This window comes from Camelus ferus, chromosome 29 (assembly GCF_009834535.1).
Source record: "Camelus ferus isolate YT-003-E chromosome 29, BCGSAC_Cfer_1.0, whole genome shotgun sequence".
Taxonomy (NCBI): domain Eukaryota; kingdom Metazoa; phylum Chordata; class Mammalia; order Artiodactyla; family Camelidae; genus Camelus; species Camelus ferus.
Genome location: NC_045724.1, coordinates 13,271,687 through 13,292,187, shown reverse-complemented (window position 1 = coordinate 13,292,187; position 20,501 = coordinate 13,271,687). Strand labels below are relative to the sequence as shown.

The window sequence follows — 20,501 nt, the reverse complement described above, 5'->3', positions numbered from 1 at the left end:
CACTTAAGTTGCGTTAACAAGCAGGAAGTTAGTCCAGTTGACCCTTAAACAATGCGGGGGAGGTTAGAGGGGCTGACCCTCTGCATGGTGGAAAATCCGCATATAACTTTTATTGTCCCTCCTTACCTGTGATTCCACATCCGCAGATTCAACCGACCAGCAGATCCTATAGTACTATGGTATAGTACTACTGAAAAAAAAATCCATGTATTAGGGGACCTGTGCAGTTTAAATCTGTGTTGTTCAGGGGTCAACTGTGTATTGAAAAAGTAGTGCAACTAACTTCAGATCATCTATCTTAATTCATCCATTTGTTCATGCCTCCACTCATCTACTAACATACCCTATCAGGGTCCGTTCAGAGATAGATGAAAATTGGTCCTTACTGTTGACAAGTGCACAGTCAAGACAGGAAAATTATTTAATCCTTTAAGCAGTGAATATTACTTTAGGTCATTGGTCTTAGCTTGTTCTTATATTATTGTGTAGTGTGATCCTTCCCCCATTCAACTTAGGTTTCTGTTCACTATAGCTCTAATTTTTTGTTTTAATGCTTTGCCTTCCTTCGCTGCATTCATCACTTCTCATTGAATTTCTCTGGATACATTTTCTGATAGGTAATTTGCCCGCTTCTTGGTTTTACTCTTTGATGTTTCTTAATTGTTCTCTTCTGGACCTCACAGCCGTCCATTGCTTGGTTACCCACCCTCTCCTAAACTTCCTGCCTCTGATGGGTCTGGCTTGTGTTTTACTGGAAGGTAAACCATGAACCAGAAGGATAGGGACCTGGGTCCAGGTAAAGATGGTGACCATGGTTGCTATAACCATCACCATAGGCTGATGTTTCCCTTAGGGGAAGGGCTTTCAGAAGTCATAGTTTTAAAAGATGAGTGGATTAGTTAGTCCCTGCCAAAAACTGTCAAAATGCAGAAAGAGAAGGAGAGGGGTTTGGAGGAGATTGAGATTACTTTGGCAGGTTTCCAGAGTGTAACTTTAGGATAAAAATGCTTATAGATTTTTTAAATTGAGTTTTACTGTATATGATGAGATGTAACCATTTCCTCAATAAAACTTAAGGCATTCCATTAGTCTCTGGGACTTTGGAGTTGGTTTTGTTTGGATGGAGCAATGTACTGAGACCAGCCTTAAAGAGAGAAAGAGTCTGGTTGTATTCAGGATGACTGCACTGTGGTGGCATCCTGGTCAACTTCGACTTACTCCCTGACGCTATTCCTGACATGATAAATCATAGTTGCTATTAATAGTTCAAAGAATGACACATTTTTTTTCTTGAAAATTGGGATCCGTCAGGGTAAATGTTGCTAAACTTCTGATCACGATGTTTAGCAGGGATTTGAAACTTCGGTGAGCATCACAATTATCTACACACTTTTAACAAGATACAGCCTCTAGATAGGGCCACAAACCAGACCCACACAATCAGCTTCTGCCAGGGGGACCTGCATGTGTGCATTTTCAGTAAGTTTCTTAAGTATTTCTGAAGTTCAGGAGGGTTTGAAACCTCAAGCTTTCATGCCTTCCCTTGTCATGACCTCAGGGGCAAGGAATTCTGACCATGTGCTCTGCTTTTGAAAGTAGGAAAAGTGGATCTGGAACTTAGAAGCCTGGATGTATAAGGGTGTTGAGGTCGTTTTGCTGAGGGTGCAATAGAAAAGGAAAGAAAAGGAAAGCCTAGGAGGAAGTGCTGAAGAGTGCATTTAGTGGAGGACCTTGGAGGAGTTTTGTTGGGGAAGAAGACAAAGACAGACTGTCAAAGATGTTGAGAGCTCTGTCTTACTTCAGGAGAGTGGAATTATTCATCAGGGCTGATGCTGCAGGATGGTGAGAATGCCACAAAGGCAGGTGGACTCTGTGATCCAGAGGTTTTCAGGGATGTTCAAGAGAGAAAATAGTGTTGGAGGTAGAAATCAGGTTGCAAAAGTTGAAGGCTAGTCCTGTCAATCCTGACTGCCTCATAATCACTTGTGAAGAATTAAAACCAAAGGAATTTCCGATTTCTAGCCCAGATGTGCTAAACTGGGATTTCCAGAAGAGAGGCCTGAACATTTGTTATCCAAATTTTCAGAAAGCTACACAGGGCATTTGGTGCAGAAGCTGAGCCCAGGGGCTGGGGAGGATGTGGAATGTAAGGAGGGCGGCAGGAATATAGACCACTCTCTGAAAACAGAGGCAGGGAGGAAGAAAAAGCAGATTGCAGAGAATGAGAGGTAGGTAGAGCAGGTGGAAGGAAACTTTCTGTGCTTTTGTATTTCTCTGGAAGGAAATGAACATGTTTGAAGGGAAAGAATGGTTGAGACCAAGACGTTACAGCAGCTAAGAAAGGGTAGTTGAAGTAAAGTCCTTGAGAAAATAGCATTGAAACCTACCTTGGTGAAGGGGAAGGTAAGGTCAACAATCAGTTCTTATTTCATTGTTAAAAGGAGCTGAAGGTCACCCTGAAGAGCCAGAAAAGTAATTGGTTCTTATCTGTGACTACTGAGGGTTCACCTGTTTGAATGTTGCTTTTCAGTGTAAACCCTTCAACCCACTTCCCAGCTTTGACAATGATGGGCCAATGTCCGGCTTGAACAAGCTAGAATGGGCCTGCGGGGGTGATCCTGAAGAAGTTCAGGAAGGCCTGAGAAAGATGGCTGCACACTAGGTATGTCCATAGGTTTATGGAAATGGTAATTAGGTGGAGTTTAAGCTTCTGTAGACTTTCAGGTCTATTAACAAGTTACAAAGCTTCTGTAATTCTCCACAAAGATGGCCGTTGATTCCAAACAATGATTTTTCATCACATCCGAGTGCTGAGCAGCACTTATTTCTGCTCTCAAAGAAAGTTTCCTTTTGCTCTGAGATGCTTGCTTTTTCATTTTAGGGGAGTTCCTTTCTCCTGCCTTAAACTGCGGGAAATGTGGAGGTGAAGTGTATTCAGCACATATTGCAAGTAAATCATTAGAACTCTTGCAAACACACCTTACGGCTGTCAGCCAGCTTATCCTCAGTGCATGGTTCTTCGGCAATATGTGTTTAAGCTGGTGACAATGAATACAAAACACGGGGTCAAATTTTAACACATGTCGTGCCCAGGCAATAGCTTAGTTCACCCGGCCACTACTTACTTTTCCTTTTCTAGGTGCAGCAAACATAAACTTTCAAAGAAAATAACCTAACTATTAAATTATTTTCAATAAAATCTAGGGCAATGTGGCTGCTGCTTGTCACTATGTTTATCTATTCTTTTCCTTATTGTAGGGGGACAGTCATGCCTACCTCCCCTTTTATTGTATTGTACCCTCCGTTTGGGGATTAAGAAATGCAGGTGAGCTTATTTAAGTGAATGATTTCAGGGTTAGACCTAAGCAAGTAAATTTTGTTAGATTCTCTTTTTCATTCAGCTGTTGCACTTTTTAAGATAAAGTTAAAATCCACTGGGCCCTTGGAAAATATGTCAAAGGGACGCATAATCTACTTGTTGACTTTACAGTCTTTTTGAAGCAAGGGCCCAGGATGGAGAACTCACAGAATTTCTCCAGGGCGCTTATACTGCCTGGAATGAGGTGAGGTTTGCTCCCGGGGCCTCTTGTAGGAGGACTTTCGGTTTAAATTTTAGCAGATGTGTCTGCTCTACAGAGATGCCACATGGACCATTTGTGGTTATTTTAGATGTTACTCTTGTGAGTAAGAAATTACTGTTCCCCCAGATTTTGAAGACTTTATTGCTAAATTCTAAATAATTTTTACAAGTTCATTTATTTATTCTGCCAGCAAATGGAGTCCCTTCTGCTGTGTGTGAGGCACCGAGAGAGGTGTTGAAGTCACAGAAATGGGTAAAATGGATCCTGACTGCAAGAAAATCACAATCTGGTAGAGCAAGCTGGCTTGTAAGTGACTAATGGTTAGTACTTTAGAAATACTTTAATATTATGCATATTTGAATGAAGATCTAGTACTTTCCATGCTGGTGTAGCCATTTAAGAGTGGATTGCTAATCCCTGAGAATCAGTCAGGAAGCCTGAAATACTCTTTGAAAGGAAGTGCCTTCACCTGCGAAGCAATTGAAAGCCCCACCTCCCCCTCACCCAAACCAGAGGGCAACCTCGAGGCGCAAGAACGCCAGTCCTCCTTAAGAAGTTACCTCACCTTCCTTGGCTATCACTCCAGTTCTCTCCCTGTGGTAGGTCACTTAAGTTTAAATGGAAGAGGATTTCTGTTGTCAAAAGCTCATGGTAGGATGAGTTCCTCGGGTGAAAAACCAAGCCCCACCAGAACTGAAGGTGAAAAAGAAATAAATCAAGAGGAGAAATCTATTCAGAGATTGATTTTGTTTCCTTCAACAGCCAAAGTGGGTTTTGAAGATCAATAAGTCCTTTGCAGTGCTGCCAAAAGCCAGCAAATGTGCCAAGTCATAAACTGTCGGAGGAGTAACTACAGGAAGGCTGCCAGGTCCGAGGCGGCTGCCTGGCCGCCTGGCTGCCACTGACCTCGCGGCGGTGTGGAGCTGGAGCTGGAGCCGGAGCTGTAAATCTTCGCCTTGTCGCTGCTGCAGGGAGACTTGGCCTCGCGGGCAACATACAGAGGTGAGTACTTCAGGTCTGGGGAGCCTCTCCGACCTGGTGACTGAGTTCACACGCTCGTGTAAGAACCTAGATATGAGGAAAAGCAAATCCCGCTCTTACTTTTAATTTCATTTCCCCAGGGGGAGATGGGCCCCAACCCGTGCCATCCTTTCTAGAACTGCTGGAGCTGGTGTGATGGCTTTTCAGGGTTTTGGAGCATGTATGAGGGGTCGCGGCTAACTGGCAGAGATAATCAAATCCATGGCAGTGACTGGAAGCTTTGCAAGTAGCTCAATATGAGCTTCTATTAAGCAAACGCCATTATTAAGATAAGCTTTCCATGGGCGTTCAAGTGGGGAGGAGAGAAACAGAAGTGGCTCCCTCCTGGAAAGAAAGTCAACCGTTTTAGTTGTCAGAATGTTCTTCCAAGAAACCAGGGTTATTTGCTGGATTTTGATAGAAATCTTAGGGAAAGTAGTGGATAACTAATGTTGAAGTAACTGAAACAAATTTTAAAATCAGTTGAGTAACTTCTGTGAACAACCACAAAGAACTATTTTGCGACCAAAAAAGCGTGACGTGTGACTGAAGCGTCTCTGAAATGTCATTGCTAGACATGCAGTTGGTTTGCATCGCTGCTGGATTGAGGGGAAGTGGTGCAGAATGTGATTTGGGCCCAGCTGTCAGTTCTGTTAAATGAACCTTATGGACTGGCACATCAGTGAAATAGATGGAGTCTCGGATTTGCATGATAAAGGATTTGTTTCACTTGCCACATATTTTTATTTATTTACTCATTTATGCAGTACCTAATTAACTGTCTCTAAGGGCAAGGGGCTGGGTGAGTAAGTCACTATGAAAAATATCACAGTCCATAACCTTAAGGCACGTAGCATCAAGTTAGTGGAAGAGAGACCTACAGGTGCCGTTAATGAGGAAGCCGAGTGGAACAAACCTGGAAAGCTTGTTTGTGTTTAATAACTTACGTCCTGTCAGTAGAAGTTATTTACTGAAAGTGAGGTGGAAATGGTTGGCCATTTAAATAGTGCTGGAAAGATTTGGGAAGGCCAGCAGGTAGCACTGATTTGCCTTGATGAAGCTGAACCATCCTCATAAATTGCCCTGTGGCAGATAATGAGGACCAGGAACACATAAGAAAGTCCTGTGGGCTGGAGGCCACTGAGGGTGGTTGTCTCAAAACAGGACACTTCTGTCTTCTTAAGAGATAACTCAGGAAGCACAGAGTGGGAAATAATTTCCAGCCTTGCCAAAGGCACAAAAGAGGTAAAAGTCAACAAGCAAAAAGTCATTAGTAACGAGTCAACATCATGGGGATGAGGGTGAGAACACAATCTTGCAGTGCACCACTGAGGCGGTGGGGTGTAGCAGAATTGCTGGGGCTTTTTGTAACTCTGTGTTTAACCTTTAGAGGAGCTGCTGAAATGTTTCCAAAGGGACTGTCATCCCATTTTATATTTCCACCAGTAATGTATGAGGGATCCAATTTTACCTCATTCTCATCAACCCTTTTTAATTCTAGTGGTGTTTTGTTGTGCTTTCGATTTGCATTTCCCTTACAGCTACTGATGCTGAACATCTTTTCATGTTGTTGGTAGCCATTTGTATGTTTTCTTTAAAGAAATGTCTATTTGGATACTTCACCTGGGTTGTCTTTCATTACTGAGCTGTTAAGTGTTCTTTAAGTGGTCTAGAACAGTTGCATATCAGATAAGTGCTTTGCAAATATTTTCTCCCATTCTGCGGTGTTTTTTTTTTTTTTTTTTCATTTTTGTGGTTTCCTTTGAAGCACAGATTTTAAAATTTTGATTAGATCCAATTTATCTATTTTTTTCTTATCATTTGTTTTTGCTGTTGTATCTAAGAAATCCTTGTCTAACCCAAGGCCATGTAAATACTCCTATAGTATGACTTTTGAAATAGGAACTCTTGGATATGGATAGCTGAAGTGTGATACATCCAAACAGTGGAATATTAATCCTCAACATAAAGGAATAAGGTACTAATACATGCTACAAACTGGTTGAACTTGGAAAACAGTATTTTAAGGGCAAGTAGCCAGTCACAAAAGAGCAAGTGTTATACAAGTCCATTTACATGAAAGGTCCAGCACAGGCAAATCTATAGAGACAGAAAGTAGGTTAGTGGTTGCCTATGGCTGCAAGGTTGGGGATGGGAGGGTGGGGGAGGGCAAGGATTGTGGGGAAATAAGGAGTAATTGCTAATGAAGACAGATTTATTTTTGGTGAAAATATTCTAAAATTTACTGATGGTTGCATAACTTTGAGTGTATGAATGTACTAAAGGACATGAATTTTACACCTTAAAGGGGGTAAATTGTGTGGTATGTGAATTAGCTCAATCAAATGGTTATGTGTATACTTTAAAAAAAATTCTGTGAGCAAGACCTCTGCCAAGTCTTTCATATTCATTATACTGTTTAATGATTACAGCAGCCCTGTTGGGGGGGGGTTATTATTACCATTTTACAGATGAAAAAACTGAGGCTTAGGTTAAGTAACTTGTCCCAGGTCATATACCTTGTAAATAACAGATTAAGGCAGGCAATGTGTTTGTGAAGCCCAAAGCTAACCACGGACCTCTTCTAGCTAAGGAGACACTTTATTTCAGCTCAGCTGACCTCTGTGTACCCCACTTTTTCCATCCTTGGTCATACTTTTTGTATCAGTATAGGGAAAGAAAAATGGAGGCTAAAAGCTATTTAAATAACGAGAGTAGCCTTATGAATTTGTACCTACTAAAGAAGAAACAGAATGATGGATGCCGGCTATTTAAGATGACAGCTCAACTCTCCATGTGTTTTTTCTGTATAGACACATTCTTCAAGAGAATTCATGTCTATGAACATTTTTAAAAAAGACTGTTGGAGAGAATGGCTTGTTTAAAACACTGATTTGTGCTGCAATGAATTAAGGCAGGGGCATAAGGCTCTATTTTGCTCTTTTGAAACTCTTTTGCCATCTGGTTCTCAGCGTCCCCTCAACACAGTTTTCAGGCTGTGAAATTCTGTACATCTTTATGAAGCCCAAGACTTGACCTTTGAGAGGGAGAAGTCTTATTTTATTATGCTGACACCACACATCATAACTCTTATTTTGCTTGGAGATCTCATTCAATGTCATCACCAACATGTGCAACAAGAGATACGTCATGTTTATGGCTAGAATATTCCTTTTATTTCCAGTTATAGTTTTCCCATAAAATCTCTACTGAAAATAATCTCCATGCAGTCATTGAATGTTATTACTTGGAACAGAAATGCTAAAACAATTTGCTTATTTAGGGTCCTGAGTATTTCCCAACATTTTGAAACATCTCAATCCTCCACAAAATATCTTTCCAGCCAGAGCAGTAGTAATATAAGTCTGTGGCTTTTCTTGTCATGTATTTTATGGGACTGTTACCTCTCACGTGTGTTTTGTATTCCTCCCATGTGTATTGGAGTACTATGGGTAAATAATTCTATTTGGACTCTTCTAGATATTTTATAGCTATGATTGACATTCTCTCAAGAATTGTTCATTAAAAAAGTAAAATTTCCCAGTGAGATCCTTGGATGGTGAAAGGCAGGGTCTGCTCATCATACTAAAATTCAAAAAATACTTGTATACATCTTCAGAATTAGACCTTGTCTTCTCCCTATCATCTTTTTCTATATGTACAAATTCCCTCTTGAACTGGGTAAGCAGGCTGGGAGGGTGACCTTGCCCCAGGAGGCCAGGGGCAAGAGAAACAGAGGGTCCCTGGAGAACCCTGAAGGTCAAGCCCTGGGAACAAAATTCAAAGGGTTGATGGGGGTGAGGGGGGTGGGGGAGGGAAGGTTGCAAGGGAGGAAGCTGAAAAAAAAGGTCAGAGAGGAAGAGCCTGGCAGAACTAGCAGGATAGGGGCAGAGGAAGCAGTGATTTGGGTGATTTCCATAAATGCAGGTACTTGTGATCTGATGCAGTGAAATGACCGTGGCTTTGGAGTTGGATCTGAGTTCAAATCTTGCTTAATAAACTAGCTCCAAGAAGTGATCTTCCCCCTCTGCACCTGAGCCTATCTATTTGATGAGCATCTTCATCATCACATCAACACCATTACAACAACTGTCACTTTCCAAATACGTGTTATATGCTAGTTATATGCTACGTAGAAAATTGTGTTTAACCACCCATACAATCCAATGAGGCTTTTATTATTATTATTATTATTATCCTCACTTTGTAGATGGGGGAAATCTAAGCTCAGAGAAGTTTTAATTTGCTCAAGTTCCTTTCCAACGGCTGGAAAGTAATAGAACCAGGATTTTAATCCAAGTCTGTTGGACTCTATAGTCCTGCTGGACCACTGGCTCAGAATGACCCAGAGCACATATTACCAGAGGCTCCTAGACTCTCCCATGGACCTTCTGTGCTTGCATGTCTGGGGTGGGTCCCAGAAGCGTGCATTTGAACTTGCCTCTCAGGTGACTCTTATGCTCTACATAAAAGTACTTGCTCCTCAAGGTGGGGTCTGAGGTCTGGGGCCAGCAGCCTCAGCACCCCCTGGGAGCTTGTTAAAAATGTAAATTCCCAGCCCCTACCTTGGTCCTGCTGAATTAGAACCTGCATTAGAGCTAACCAGGTCCCCAGGTGATTCATGTGCCTGTAAGTTTCAGGGAGGCCTGTTCTACAGGGCTGTTGTGAGGATGAGAGATAGTAAATGTAAAGTATCTACCATACCAAAAGTACCCTTTGTTACCATTCCCTTTTTGATCAAGTAGAAGACGGTGTTCTGGGAGGGCCCCCAAGCATAGGGTTAAGGGTAAACACCTGTTCTGCTCTCCCCTTCCTCTGGGATCTATGCCCAGTGCTGTTTTGGGATTTCCCAGTGTATGCCACACCCGCTTCCTTTCCTGAAGGCTGATTGTGATGTCCTTCCTCCACCAACAGTGGAGTCAGAAGATAACGGCTTTGACTCTTGGCTTGGCTAATTATTGCCTGTGTCCTTGGGAAAATTAATTAGCATTTTAATGACCCTCAGTTTTATCAATTATAGAAAGAGAATGATGATGAAAGTAATACATTTTATCACGCTAAAACCTAAGAGTTAGTCCTCTCTGCCCGTAGTATTGTTGGGGGTATCAACTGGAGAAGTAAGCAAGAAACAGAAAAGTCTTAGAATCTCTTTTTCTTCTAAATTTTTAACACTTCAGCCCTTTGAATACATTTATTGAAATCATCTGTTCTGCTCTAAGGACAAAAATCTGCTTTTAGAAATAGGGTACAAATAATCTATAATAAAAAATATAGCTCTAAATCCAGAAAACTTAAAAAAAATGGCCAGGATCTTTAGGAAATGATACAGTCCAAATTCTTGATTTCTATGGTGGTAGAAGCAACAGTTAAGTGACTTTAAAGTGGTACCGATCTAGTTACTGGATGTATTTGATTTTAATTAATATAATTGGCAGAAAGTTCTGTTGAATGCTATGTTTCTAAGTAAAAACATCTCTCTCAATGAATACTGAGTAACCTCCTGTGGTACAATCTATATATTAATTCATTAGTCCCAGCATTTAACTGGGTCACAGCTAGCAATTCTATACTGAAGTTCAACTCAGCCTTACTAGGGGTGTGTTTTGGGATTGTTTTATCTTAGGAAGGACGACAGAAAGTTCCGTTACTCTCAAAGGTGCACTTGGCTGGTTTTTTTAAAAATTGTCTTTTCAAAGCCTTTTACGTGACTCTTGGTCTCAGATGGACTGTGTGTTAGAGTAGATTCAAATGGTGTTTTGAGGTAGCGCTTGGCCCCATCTGTATACATCCCCAGGTCACTTCTATGTGGAGTCCCCTTTTTCAGACATCTGGTTCCCTGTAGCATTTAAACTTCACCTCCTCAAGGAAGCCTTCGGGGGCCCGGGAATGGGGCAGTTCCTCTTCTCCACATCCTCTCAGCACCCCTGCTTCCTCTCTCTGAACTGATTCATTGTAGTTTCCTAGGGCATGTGCTCTCTATCTCACTGGTTCTGCAGGGGATATTTGGCAACATCTGGAGACAGTTTTGCTTGTCACAACTGGTGGCATTGCTACTGGTATGCAGTAGAGAGAAGCCAGGGGTATAGCCAAACTCCCTACGCTGCACAGGACAGCCCCCCACCCCAACAAAGGGTTATACAGCCCCAAACATCATAGTGCTGATGGTGCCCTAGATTGATTTGCCATTTCCATGAGGGCCCCAGAGTGGCCAAGGCAGCTTCGGTCCCCTCTGGTAGCCTAGCACACAAATCTCTAGAAAATGAGTACTCAATAAGTGTTTGTTGAATTACTTTTTTTAAAATTTCTTTTTCTGGGGAGGGGGCAGGGAAATCCTTCCTCACCACCTCCTCCAGGACAGGAAGTAAGCTTCCAAGAGGAGTTTTGTTCTAAGACTACATGAAACATGCTTTGGGATGATTTTTTAAACCTGCTCCATTCACAAAGAGACCAATAACTAGGGATTCAGTGTAATGAAAAGGCATTTAAGCCAGGAGTCTTCTTGGATTGAGCAGTGCATTAATGAAAAGCTTTAAAAAACAGCATTTATTACAATAGACTGCTTGTCTTTGAGAGTTTTCTAAATGTAAATGAATCAGTAGGGGAGATGCCTTGAAACTCAAAAGGTATGAAATCTTACATCTTGGTTGTTGAATTACTTTTAATTAATTGAATGAATGAATAAAAGGACAACTTTTCATTTAGTAGACTGATTGTTAAAACATACAGGCTTGCTTTGAACTGTGAATATTGGTATGAGGGCCTAGTGTGTCAGGCTCACTGAAGAACTCTACTTTTCAAAGTTTGGTTGACAGAATTAATGGAGCATTGAAAAAGGTATGTAGTTTGTACATTCCTGCATATGAAAACAACATACCCTAAGATGAAGCAAGATCACTGAGCTGTGAACCTGGATCACTGTGTTAACTTTTCCATCCTCTGAGTTAGTTGTATGAGCTGTGAGTTGGGGTGGCGCCGTCAACCTACATTACGGACCATTGTGAGAAATGGTTCCACAAGGCATGCGTGTCCTGCAGGGGGTGTGGCTGAGAATTTTATCACATCACAGGGTCCTTATTAAGAGTCCATGGGAGAAATTGCCCTCTTGTTTCTGCAGTGCTTCTGACTCGCTTTTATCTTAGAAATATTATGAATTACAGAATTGACTGTGTTTCATTTGTGGCCTTGGCTATTAAGAAGCTTAAATATAAATTTATGGCTCTGTTTTTTCAAGTCTTTGGGGTATTATGGTAAGCTAATCTCACCCCTGGCTACCTTTTTTGAAAATTTTATTTTTCTTTACTTTTCTTTAAGATTTTTATCCTTTCTGCTCTCTTCCTTCTTCCCTCTCTCTATGTCATGCTAAATGTATTTTGTAAAAAATGCTTTTTCTTCAAAAAGCACATGTTGACGAGTAACTTATTTAATCCATAATTATTTGCTTGTTTTACTACAACTATAGCTTTTTGACAAGGAAATTTACAGTTTGCCTTGGACACATAAAATTTATCAAAATGGTCATCACGAATAAAGACACAACCAGTATTTCTATAAGGTTAAGAGCATACATCCTGAAAAGACAAAAACTCTAATTTGAAAACACATGCACCCCAATGTTCATAGCAGCACTGTTTACAATAGCCAAGACATGGACACAACCTAAATGTCCATCCACAGATGAGTGGATAAAGGAGATGTGGTGTGTAATATATACAATGGAATATTTCTCAGCCATGAAAAAAGAATGAAATAATGCCATTTGCAACAACATGGATGGACCTAGAGATTTTTTTTTTTTTAAACTGAATTACCATCAGTTACAATGTGTTAATTTCTGGTGTACAGCACAATGTCCCAATTATGCATATACATACTTACGTTTGTTTTCATATTGAGATTATCATACTAAGTGAAGTCAAAGACAAATATCATATGATACCACTTATGTGGAATCTAAAAAATGATACAAATGAACTTATTTACACAGACATAGAAAACAAACATGATTACTAGAAGAGAAAGCGTGGGGGTGAATAAATTGGAAATTTGGGGTTAACAAATAAACACTACTATATACAAAACAGATAAACAACAAGGACCTACTGTATAGCACAGGGAGCTGTATTCAGTATCTTATAACCTATAATGGAGAAGGATCTGAAAAAGAATGTGTATATATATTTATAACCGAATCCCTTTGCTGTACACCTTAAATATATTAAATCAACTAAATGTCCATTAAAAAAAACCCAAAAAACCACTATGCATTCATGGCACTCTCCACTGGCTGTTTCTGGACCCTAGTCTCAGAGCACAATCCAAGAGATACCCTTGAGAAGCCTGGGAAGAGAAGTGAGCGGAAGGCTAGGTCTGCAGTAGTCACATCATCTCACGAGCAATGCAGCCAGGTTCCTTTCAACTTAGCACAAATCATGGCTTGTTGCACACTTTACTCATTTCTAACCTTTTGAAATTTTGTTCATTTCAGCTGGTTTGGCTGTCCTGTCCTTATGCTCGATGTGAGGGGCCCCTTGTAGTTCAGGGCTCTCTTGACTTCAGTTAAAAAAGTAATTACTATTGAAAAATAACTGATTTTTTTTTATTCAGCACACTCCCTGCAAAATTTGGGGATGGGGCTGAGGTTAGGGACCGACAAGCACAGACAAACAAACAAAAACCACTCATAATCTAATTTCTGAGAAGTAGTGACTACTACTATTCTGAGAAAATATCTTTTACCTTTTTTATCCTATGTGTGTGTAAGGTTACATGTATTTTTTTAAGTAGGAATGGGTTATTGTATGTCCTCCTTTGCAATTTTTGATGTTTTCTTGTTTGTGAAGGTATCACCTTCCCATGTCATTGATCATTGTTCTGCATTATTATGTTCAGTGGCTAGATGGTATTCTGTTGTGTGGATATATCTTAGTTTATTCACCAATCCAAAGCAGACATTTAAGTTGTTTCCATTGTAAATACTACTAAGGTATGGGGTGTGTGTGTGTACACATGCTTTCTCAACAGCTAGATTCTGTGATACAAAGTCAAAACATTTCACAACTTCAATTTAAAATTGAGACACAAATACATGGTTCCAAGGCAGACTGATATAACAAGGTGATTTTATAATACACATTTACATTAATACCAGTTGAATACTTCATCTTTATACTTGGTCAGAGAAATAATTATAAGTTTAAGAAAATTAATGTAGATAGCCTAATTCATCTGTGTATATAGCATACACCTGTCTAGACTAGGAGTATGAACTAAGTACTAAACATTAATTTAAAGCAACATCAGTATTTGTTATAGACCAAGAATTTCAGATGGACATTTTTCCTTTTCAAGCAGAAGGTAGGAGAAATATCTTAGAGGTTGAATTTCAATGAGCAAATTGTTGATCAAAATTAATGTGCCACTTTCGGGGCAGAACAACCCAATCTTCTTTAGCATAAAAGAATTACGAGGACCATTTTATCTTCACAAATAACTGAAAAAGAGGTAGAGACAAAAGAGGTAGGGAGGGAAAAGACAGACAAATCCCCATAGACATCCCAGATTTACAGGTGGGATTCAAAAGTCCTGCTGTGTGAAAGAGGCACCATTATAGAGAAACTCTCCTCAAATTACCCAGTCAGAAACAATCCAAAAGGTCTCTGATGGAGCACACCCTTTCAGTGTTGTTGCCCTGCCCCAGCAAATTAGGTTCATTCAGGCTGACTTCACGCTATGCATCTCTTAAAAAATGCCTTCTTGTTAAACAACAAGGGGGTACTGTATAGCCCAGGGAACTATATTTACCATCTTGTTAGTCTATAATGGAGAAGAATCTGAAAAAGAATATATATATATATATATATAATGTCTATATATCTGAATCACTCTGTACACCTGGAACATTGTCCATCAACTATACTTCAATAAAAAAAAATCTAAAAAATGCTTTCTTGTCTGTGCCTCCCCCCCACCTCCCCACTCTCAGTCCCCCATCCAAATGAACTGGTTACCTTGGAAACAAGGGCGTTGAAAAACAACACAAGTACAGTGTTAGTAAACTGCATAGGTAAAATATAATAGAGGAACATCTCTATTACATTTTAATAGAAATTCTACTATATTTTAATAGGTGACTCTGCTGCTGTCTTGGTTTTGGGGTCAGGTTTGCTGTGTAACATTTGGTAAATATCTTAATTCTTATATTGTGATATAAACAGTTAATAAGATTGTAGGGATCAAGGAACTTTGTTTTGATGTGACAGAAAGATTGGATTTTGACTGACACGTGGGTTAGTTTGAATGGGTTTTAGGACCAGGTGTTAAAAAAAAAATTCCCCTAAACATCCAGGGGCTCAGGAAGGACCATTTCTGCCCCATGCTGACATGTGTAAGCAAAGGCTCTGGGAGGTTCCTCCTGGTGGGGTCTTCACCACCACTGATTTGCAACAGGAGAGTGAAGTCAACATATGGGCCTCATACTGGAAGCTCTGAGTCATTCCATCTGCCCTCTGCTGTACCTTTGCAACTTCAGTAGCATTTTTCCCACAGTGTGATGCTTAGAACTGCATATCTTCACCCAAGAGTGGGCTGAGTGGTAGCTGTCATGGCATCAGAACAGCTCCTGCTACTGTCCTCCCATCTCTGTCCCTCTCCTTCCTGCTGGAGAAATCGGGTGGCCTTTTGTAGCATATGCTACATCCAGCATCCAGCAGATGTTCACGTTTATTGGATGACACTAAGATACAGTGTGTAAACCGGGCATGCTGTGAAGGGACCTGGCTGTCAGACTCATTTTTTAAATTGAAATATAATTGATTTACAGTGTTGTGTTAATTTCTGGCATACAGCATAGTGATTCAGTTATACATATATATATTCCTTTTCAGATTCTTTTTCATTATAGGCTATTATAAGTTATTAAACAGAATTCCCCGTGCTGTACAGTAGGACCTTGTTGTTTGTTTATTTGGTATATAGTGGCTTGTATCTGCTAATCCCAAACTCCCAATTTATTCTTCCCCCTCCCTTTCCCCTTTGGGAAAAGGGGACTCATTTCAAAATTACCTTTCTATGCACTCTTCTCTTTGGTATGAAAGTTGCTTTCAGCAAGGGTATCAAGCCACTCTGACTTTGCTGAACAGACAAATCTATGTTCAGTACAAAACTGAAAGAAAAAGTCTGTCACATCTTTCTGACCTGTTGTTGACTCAAGCTTTTCTTCAGTGAGTCAAAAATGAGGGAGAAGTAATAGCCTGGAGGAAAGTGTTTGAAGACGGTGCTATGTGTCTCTATCCACGTCCTGTGTGTGTGTGTGTTATCTGTCCCCGGCCCGAGGGCAGGACCTGCCTTCCTGTGCCTGGGAGCTCCGGCTTCTGCTGGGGAGCAGGTATACAAAGCATTCTTTAACTTGCCTGCCATGAGCGGTGAGATGAAAAACGCCCGCTGATGGTTAACAGATCTGTCCCCTAAGACACCGCTCCTCAGAACATGGCATTTGTTGACTCTGGGTAAAGCTTTTAGTACTTTCGGTCTGTAGGAAGGTTTGGCCAGTAGCCCTTCTGTTGATGGTCATATTCCCTAGCCAGAAATGCCAGTTACCAGTTTTCTTTCTTCATCTTCTCATTAAGCCTTTTGTATATTTTTTCTCTGATTCCCAGGATTAGTGATGACATGTGTCGTTTTCATATCATTAAACTTTCTTAAAGGGATAAGGATGCAATTGTTTGCAATTCTCCACTTTGTAGGGTTTTAAATGTTTGAGGATACTATCATTTCTTTTTCACTGAGAGCGAGTGAAATAGGTAAGTGTATAGTACTGTTTAGCTCACTTAACTCCTATTTATTATAGAAATAAGAACCAGAGCAGTTATTTTTAAGTGAAATAAGCCCACAAGCTTATTTCCAAAAAGCTCATTCAAGTAGTTATTTTATCCTTAACAACTTGTTAGAACAAATGAAATTGGCTGAATGTGGGTTTCCTATCTTCTGGTGCATTGGAGAATGATGGCTCGATGGGGAATCTTCTTCCATCTGTTAGGGTAATGAGGGAAAAAAAGTTGTCAGTAGGATGGCAGAAAGCAAAGAACTAGGAGCCTGGGAGATCAGCAGACTGAGTGATCACTCCGTGCCTAGTTAGAAAGAAGTTGCGGCATGGGAGGTGTGCCAGATGCCTGGTTCCACTGGGCTGCTAGACAATGTATCTGATTGCTTCCTCACATGCCTCCAGCATCTTTGAATCTCAGCCTTTGGTCCCAGGGGGATCTTTCCATACCCGGTCCATTTTTGTGCCCCATTTGAATTGCCTGTTCTGTGGCTCCCCAGAGGCTTGTATTCCATGGAGATTCTCATCTTCCCACAGAGCTCTCAAACAGCATTCCATTCTCTCTAGAGGATGGTGGATCAGGGTCTCACCAGAATCTCCCTGTATGGCTTGGAGCCCCAAAAGTGGCCTGAAATGGGCTTGTTTTGGAACCTGACATTTTTTGTATGTTTTAGAGAAGTTTCAGATTGGTGAAAATGTCTAACTCCATTGCTGTTCACTGAGCTCGCTGTGTGCGTGAGGATCTGTAATACACACTGTATGTAGTTTCCTTGTTCAGTCTTATCACATTGAGGCAGGGTCCATTTTCACTTTTTGGATGAGAGAACTGAGGCATAGAAAGATTAAGTCACTTGCCCAGGGTCCCATAGCCAGGCTAGAGGTCAATCCGGCCCACCAGTACAACCCTGTGCACTCTCTCTACTGCTTATGCTGCCTCTATTCCCTGGCTGATCATCCAGACCACTTTCTCACCTTTGATTTCCTGCCATCCTGTGCTCCCACAATGCTCATCTTGCAAGACCCCCAAACTTTAATTTGCCATCCTGCTCCCAAACAGAGACAACTGATATCTGAGAGGGAAAAACTACAGAACTATGTAGATTAGTACCACGAAGATTCCTGTCTGCTAGCTTAGCGGGGCCCTCTGCATTTCCCATCAGTCCTTCAGAGCTCCGTGGTCAGTTTCTCCCCCACCCCCCACAGAGGAATTACAAACCATCACCACTCTCCTCCAGCTCCCTTTCTGCCTCCAAACTCAATAAAGCCTCAAACTTCTGGGAGAAACTGAGTCCATCAGAAAATGCCACCCCCTTTACCTCCAAGGTGACTTAGAGCCACGTCAATCCTTACCTTCATATTGCTGGTTTCAAGGTACCAATTTCAGGTTGGGGTCAAACCCGTTAGCTGGATCCTGTGAAACCCCTCACATTCTCCTGTTTCCTCTGGGAACTGGTTCTATTAATCAAACTCCCTCAATTCATCTACCTTTTATTCTCTCACTCTTTACAGATGTCTTCCCCTCAGCCTAAAATAAGCCCATGTCTTACCCAATCAAAAACCCCAGGTTACAAAAAAAATAAAACCACCCTCTAACTGCCATCAAGTCTCTTTGCTTTCCATGTAACTAGTAGAGGAATAATCTATACTGTTGTTCTCCAGCATCACCTTTTCCCATTCTTTTGTCCATAATGATTTGGCTCTTGTTCTTACCACTTGTACTAATCAGGATCCAACCAGGGAAAAATAAACTACTTCAGTGACTTGTTACAAAGAGAATGTAATGCAGAGAAATGAATTAGATGGGTGGTGGAGTAACTGGAAACCAAACATGATGGTGAGGTATCCCAGAGGTGGCAACAGCTGGAAGCTACTCCCATACTTAGAATGGAGGGACAGAGTAAAGATGGTGCTATCAGACCTTGGCCTTGGATGACCCACGGAGGCAAGACTTGGGTTGGTTGGCTTATCAGATGGGAGCTGAAGACATGGAGAGGATTCAGCCCACATACTGCAGGGCAGACCATCCCTGTCAGAGAAGAGAAGCAGAAATACCTGACCTCTCTGTCCCTAGACCTTTTAAACCCTCTCACCCATGCCAACTGTTGGCTGACCTTGGCCCAGCTGGAGATCAGCAACATGGAGCCTGGGAAGTGCTTCCTGCAGGCTCCAACATCGGGAATACGGAGTAAGAGGAAGTTTGGAGTAACCTGTCTTTAATCAAATCTGGATGGCATTTCAGGAGATTTTGCAGCTGGCAAGAAGAGAAGTTTAAGTGGCAAATGCATAGGCATACACATTTCAAAATGGCACACGATCCCACTTCCTTGAGCAGAATTCAAATTTGATCAGGCTTCTTTCCATTTCTGCAAATTCTGGAAATTCCAAAATCGTTTTGCTCTAACCTCATTGTAAAAACCATGTAACTACTTTCATAATGAATTGATAACCAAATATTTTGTCATGCGTTTCCCATAAAAAGATAAATCCCACCCACTGGAGGATTAATGGAGGAAAAACATAAAACCAGCTAAATCCCAATGATGGTGACTTGTATGCAATTGTTTTAGGTTTTATAGGAATCTGATACCAATTTGTTAGTCATAAAGCACATTACCTGGATTTTTATTGACATAATCATTTGGATTATATCTATTAGGCAAAACATTTGAGTCAGATACCTAGAAAATTGCTTGATTACTATTAAAGCTGACTAAAACAAAGATTTTGTTTTTAACCAAGATCACAAAGTACGGACTGATTTTTTTTTTTTTAATGCTTCATAGTCTGGAGACATGAGCTATTAAAAATCATTCATTTAAAAAAGATAGTGAAAAATCCTGCATGTAGTTAAATTGTCTTTGTTAAGTGTATGGATATTTTTAAGCTTTTCTTAATGAAAGTCCACACAATGTTTAAGCCAAATTTTGCAGTCTGTCTCAAGCTGGGCCTGTGTTACACATACCAATAAATGAGTGATACTACAGGCTGCTCAGGTGTTCCTGGGTGTTCCATATGACACAATTCAGCTGGATCTTTTCCCCTGCCACCTAGTGACTAAATTGCATTGAGTTTTTGTTTGCCTTGTACATAGATAAATAAGCTGCATATGTTTTACAGTATCCTTGGTATATTAGCTATTTGCTGTGATCAGTGTTTCTCACCCTAAGTCATCCTATGAGCAATATATTTAATTCTTTGACAGTCCTGTGAATGAATGAGAGGGAGAGGGAGAAAAGGAAGGGCAGGATGAAGAGGAGGATGGTACCCACTGTCGCCCACTGAGGGAGGGGCAGGCAAGACAATTTTGCTTTACTGAGTAGCATTTGGAAAGAATTCATATATATTGTTTCTGGACTTTTATTTCTGATATTAAACATGATTCTTCTGATTTTTATCTTTATTTGAAAAAGCCTTGTATTCTTTTTGTAGAAAATCTAGTTTGTGTAAAACAGAACTGGAAACACTGCAAATCTTTGCTACTTTTCCTTTAAAGAGTATTTTAAATGTATCTTTGTAACCTCAGTATATGTTCCGAGGCCCTGGTTATTTCAGTTGTCCTGTCCTTAGGGACAGGTGTTCATAGCTTGTTTCCTTGTGTGGTGGTTTGTTTTCAGGCTCCGTTGGGAAGCTATTTTGAAAATGTGCAGTATTAATCATGAGGGAGACTTAGAGAATTTGTAATGCATAAAACCTAATCATCACCATTTCTTAAAGAAACAATTCAAAGACCCCTTTGATAGTGGATAAATAGTTTAATCCCAAGCTATAAAAAAAGATAGCATATTATCTTCCGTGATTTATGTAATGGACTAAGGCTTTATTCTTTTTTTTAATATGTCTGTCTGCAAAATTTGCTGTCACAAAAAGCCAGCTCAGTGGAAGACTCTTTAATCCCCCTAGACATTTTACCTGCAATTAAGGTAGTTACCTCTATACATATAGCGCTGTGGGTTAGAGCACATAAACCAAAATGCTAAGATTTCCTCAAGTGTGGTCAGATGAGGGACTTAATAGAACCCCTGATGAAATATTTAATACTTTACTATAATTAGAAACTCAGATACTATATAGATACAGACCAG

General features: G+C 40.6%; 1 long non-coding RNA gene across 7 annotated transcripts in view; it reads left to right on the top strand.

The window, feature by feature from the left end:
• Nucleotides 1-20,501, top strand: part of LOC116660528 — a 204,311-nt gene that overhangs the window by 96,429 nt on the left and 87,381 nt on the right. For 5 of the 7 annotated variants that reach the window (XR_004316115.1, XR_004316114.1, XR_004316117.1 and 2 more), the window contains 4 exons: nucleotides 2,531-2,662; nucleotides 3,259-3,325; nucleotides 3,772-3,901; nucleotides 4,344-4,583. This is a non-coding gene — a long non-coding RNA (uncharacterized LOC116660528). The remainder of the gene's footprint in view (nucleotides 1-2,530; nucleotides 2,663-3,258; nucleotides 3,326-3,771; nucleotides 3,902-4,343; nucleotides 4,584-20,501) is intronic. The other 2 variants (XR_004316116.1, XR_004316113.1) reach the window with 2 other exon arrangements.